We start from the raw sequence: 5519 nt of genomic DNA on the forward strand, positions 1-5519 counted from the left end.
CATCAAGCAGGCCACACGCTGGATTTGATCTTTGGCGCCGGTATAGATGTGATCATGTCTCCTTCGATGAAGGTGCCATGGTCTGATCACTACGCTCTGAAAGCCAGGATTGACTTTCCACCCCCACCCTGCTTAGGTGGTGAGCCGATTTGGGCTCGCCCGCAGAGGCTGATGGACTCTGATAGATTCCGTCAAGCCTTGCGGGACCTTTCTCCCCCTGGCGACTCATTGACTGAGCTTGTTGAGGGCTGGAATACCCAGCTTCTGGCAGCCATCGATGAGATCGCACCTAAGCGCCCTCTGCGACCCCGCAGAAACCGGGCTCCCTGGTTTACCGAGGAGCTTCGGAAAATGAAGCGGGACCTCAGACGGCTAGAGCGAGTATGGCGGGGTGCCCATGACGGAGCCTCAAGAACATCTTATAGGGCTTTTATGAAAACCTATGAGATGGCAGTGAAGGCCGCTAAGAAGTCCTACTTCTCGGCCTCCATTGCATCCGCTAGCTCTCGCCCGGCGCAATTATTTAGTATAATTCGGTCTTTAACGTCCCTTGAAGGACAGCCAAATTTAAATAATAATCTGACACACAGCTGTGAGGCATTTGCGAGCTTTTTTGCGGAGAAGGTCCTGTTGCTCCGCCATGACCTCCCTGCCAATTTGGATACAATAAAGGAACTGGAGGCCCCTCGACTGTCCTCGGGTCCAGTATTGGACCACTTTGACCGGATATCTCCGGCCGATGTGGACAGACTCCTCCGAGCCGGAAAGCCCACCACCTGTCCTCTTGACCCGTGCCCGTCATGGCTGATTAGAGCGTGTCCAGATGAGGTGCGGGCCCCCCTGGGGGATATCATCAATTTGTCCCTTGGCACTGGGATATTCCCAGGGGAACTGAAGAAGGCAGTGGTGCGCCCGCTCTTAAAGAAAACATCATTAGATCCCTTAGATCTATCCAATTACCGCCCGGTCTCGAATCTTCCATTCCTGGGTAAGGTGATTGGGAGAGCGGTTGCTGAACAGCTTGGTAGGTTTCTGGATGAAACATCTGCTCTGGATCCATTCCAGTCCGGCTTCCGCGCTGGCCATGGGACCGAGACGGCTCTGGTCGCCCTAACATATGATCTCCGCAGGCAGCTGGATCGAGGCGGGTCGGGGCTGCTGATTCTTCTAGATCTGTCAGCAGCCTTCGACATGGTCGATCACGAACTCCTGGACCACCGCCTTGCCGACGTGGGGATCCAGGGCACAGTCCTTCAATGGCTGCGCTCGTTTCTCTCTGGTCGGGGACAGAGGGTGGCGCTTGGGGGGGAATTGTCATCGCGCCACTCCTTGGTGTGTGGAGTGCCTCAGGGTGCGATTCTCTCCCCGATGCTTTTTAACATCTTTATGCGCCCCCTCGCCCAGCTTGTCTGGAGTTTTGGGCTGGGCTGCCATCAGTATGCTGATGACACCCAACTCTATCTGTTGATGGATGGCCATCCTGACTCAGCCCCAGACACACTGGCGAGATGTCTGGAAGCTGTGGCTGGATGGTTACGTGGGAGCCGGTTGAAGTTAAATCCTTCGAAGACAGAGGTCCTCTGGCTGGGCCGGGACGATATGGGATTGAGGGGGCAACTCCCATCTCTTGCGGGGGTGCAATTAGTGCCAGCACCGTCCGTTAAGAGTTTGGGTGTAATCTTCGATGCCTCCCTCTCTATGGAGGCGCAGATTACAGCTATAACAAAGGCGGCATTTTTTCATCTCCGCCAAGCTAAGCAGATGGCCCCTTATCTCTCTCGCCCTGACCTAGCCACTGTGATCCATGCGACGGTCACCTCCAGACTGGATTATTGTAACTCGCTCTACGTGGGGCTGCCCTTGAGACTGACCCAGAAACTCCAGCGGGTGCAGAATGCTGCGGCGAGACTCCTTATGGGGTCTTCGCTGCGAGATCACATTCACCCAGTACTATACCAGCTGCACTGGCTCCCGGTGGAGTACAGGATCAGGTTTAAGGTGCTGGTTTTAACCTTTAAAGCCCTATACGGCCTAGGACCCTCGTACCTACGGGACCGCCTATAATTTTTATAATGAATATTTTGAATGTGTGATTATTTGATTGTTTGATTGTTTGATTATTGTTAGCCGCCCTGAGCCTGGCTTCGGCTGGGGAGGGCGGGATATAAGTAAAATTTATTATTATTATTATTATTGTACAGTGTCAGAAATGTCAGCGCACCACGGCACAAACAGATGCTGTTCTGTATATCAGCAAAGAGAAAGAGAGGCTATGGATTAATTCATAGATTTTGGCTAATTTTCTCACCTTCAGTGTTTCCCTTTTTGCAAAATGGCACAAACACCTTAGATGATGTCTTTCATGTTCTTAATTCCACACAAAAAATGTATATGCATGTAATTTGACAAATCATTTGTGGCTGAGCAACACACACTTGTACGATCTATTTTGTGTGACTTATCATTTTCTGCTTCAGGTCTTTATATCCTGCAAAAAAAAATGAATTGGAAAACATTTGTGAGTGTTTGGCGGCACTTTGGAGTAAATCTGACGATGTTGGGTTTGGGGTGAAATCTTGATCCTATGGTTTAGGGCGTCAAGGGCTCATTTGAGGGGGAGGCACCATGAAACGTAGCATTTTGACCGCCAAACGTTGCAGGGGCCTTTTCCCACCATTCGGCACCGCTTTGAAGTGAAGCGGATGTTTGATTTTGGGTGAAAACTTGACCCCACAGGTAAGGGTGCCGAGGGCTCATTTTGTGGGGCACTGTGAAACGTCGTGCTTTCACCGCCAAATGTTGCAGGGGGCCTTTGGCCGACGTTTGGTGCCGCTTGGCAATGAATTAGATGACATCAGGTTTTCCACGAAACCGTGACCCTGCGGGTTAGGGGGCCGAGGGCTCGTTTTGTTGGGTGCCTTGAAACGTGGGGTCTGTACATACTTGTAGGAGCTCCAGTATCGGAGACAGTGTGCTTCTGGATTCCAACTGCTGGGCAGCACAAATTTGCAAGCCTGTTCTGTTTCTGGGCTTTGCAAAGGGCTCTGGTTGGCCACTGTGAAAATAGGATGCTGAGCCTTTGGTCTGATCCAGACAGGCTCTTTAATGTTCTTCTAAGACCAGCCTATAAACAGTTATGTACCTGGACACTTTTGATGAGTAAGAATGCTGGCATCTGTCCATTTTGAGAGTCAATGGAGAAGTGCAGCTTTGGGAATGAGGTCAAGCTGTTGGAAGGTTGCAGTACCTTTAGAGACCAATGCAGGAGAGACATGTTTTGTTGCAGCTGGGAGAGCTGAAGGCGTCCAGTTGTGTTGCTGCAGTGCACTTGAGGTTGCAGACAATTTTGTCTACCTGGGTTCCACCATAACCAGAAGCTGCTCCACAAAGCTAAGCTGGACAAGCATATTGGCAAGACAGCTACACAATGGATTACCTCTCCGAAAGGGTATGGGAGAATGTAATTCAATTAAGCAGACAATTTGGTTGATTTTAATTTATTTGTTCATCTGCTTTCCCTTGGAACAAATTGGACCGCTACATCACCCTACATCACAATGACATTTGGTTTCTTCTCTCATTTTGTCTGGGCTCCCACTCCTCCATTATTTTAGTTTTCAGTTTTCAGTTTTCAGTTTTTAGTTTTATCATACCCTACCTATTTCCCTGACAGAGACTTAAGGCGGCTTAAGGATACGATAACAACAGCTAAAACACATAGGGCGAAAATTGTTTAAAAACATATTTAAAACGTAATTGACATAAAAACAGCACAGCACCAGCCCTTTCCAAAAGCCTGTTGGAATGAGAAAGTCACCTGCTGGCAGAAGGACAAGGAAGGAGCCAGTCTAGCTTCTCTAGGGAGGGAATTCTAAAATCTGGGAGCCGCCACCACCAAGAAGGCCCTCTTCTTCATCCCTACCAAGCATACCAGTGGGTGTGGTGGGACCAAGATTAGCCCCGTCCCCCAAGATCTCAGAACCCAGGCAAGCTTGTATTGCATGTTTGATCAGAATTAGGTGGCTGTGGATCCGCAATGCTTGTCTGTTATAATTATGTATTTCTTCACAAACATTTGTGAACAGATGAGCTTCCGCTTTGCAGTGAAAAATGAAACTCCCTTGTGCTTGGAACCAGTTAAGGCACACCACAATTGCCTGACTACGTAAATCATGTTCAGAATACCACAACTCACACATAACTGACTGTAAAGTAACATAACATTATATATAATAAAACTGTAATCGTCATATCAAAAAATTGCAAAGCACAGTTCCTGATGGCAATAACATATCATATTACTATTAACCTTCTATATGTTTTTATTGTCTGATTTATTTTATTTACTGATATCTTCCTTCTGCATCGTCCTATGTCTTAAAAGTTTAACAAACGAACTTGCCTTCTGCATGGTCCTATGTCTTGAGAGTGTAACAAACAGAACTACTTAGTAACAATAAGGCAGCTGATGATAGATCAGTTCTCAGGATACACCCTTGTTTCACCCAGTGGGCTTCTTCAGCGACAAGGTTTCCAGATTTTTCAGTAAGTTTTTTTCAGCCAAAATAGTCCACAGGAACGCAGAGGTTGCCAGTCAGAGACGCTCCGTATCAATGATCATTGAAACTAAGCTATACAGCGGTACCTCGGGATGCGAACGGGATCCATATCAGAGCCCCGTTCGCATCCTGAACAGAACGTAAGACGGGACAGCGTGTCTGCGCATGCTGCGTTTCGCCACTTCTGCGCATGTGGGACGTCATTTTGAGTGTCTGTGCATGCGCGAGCGGCGAAACCCAGAAGTAACGCGCTCCGTTACTTCCGAGTCACCGTGGAACACAATCCGAAAATACTTATCCTGAAGCGTATTTATCCCGAGGTATGACTGTATAGGAGGAATCCCTGCAATGGGGCAGGTGAAGGCAATTAGAATTAAATATTCTTAAAGAGACCTAATCGCAATGATACCCCAACCGATGGAAATCTAATATGTTAAGTATTCCACATCTTCATTTCTATACGCTATTACAACTTTATCAAACTTATTCAGTGAGGCTTAATCATCAATGGAACCCATCTGGCAAATGGTCATTGCGGTCTCCACAATGGCAAACAGAGTACATAGCCCACCACGTCTGGCCCACCAATTCATGCTGTGGTTGCCAACACACACACACACACACACACACACACACACACACACACACACACACACTATATATATATATATATATATATGAGATAGTCCTGACCAATGCCTTTGAGAGGGTGTTTGCCTTTGTTGACTGATGTTATTTCAGAGGGCACTAGCATATGGTATAGAAGAGTATCTGCCCAGTTTGCACGTCTAAGGATTATTTTTTTAAAGGTGTGTAGGCGGGGTTTGGATTCATAAACATTAAATACCAGATCGGGTTAGCTTTTGTGAACACATTGCTAACATTTTAAAGTACATTTCTGCTTTAATAAATAATCAGATTTGCAAAAATCATCCAGCGAGTCGTTTTCCTTATTGACAT

Source organism: Podarcis gaigeae (assembly GCF_964106915.1).
Source record: "Podarcis gaigeae genome assembly, chromosome: 9".
NCBI classification, from domain to species: Eukaryota; Metazoa; Chordata; class Lepidosauria; order Squamata; family Lacertidae; genus Podarcis; species Podarcis gaigeae.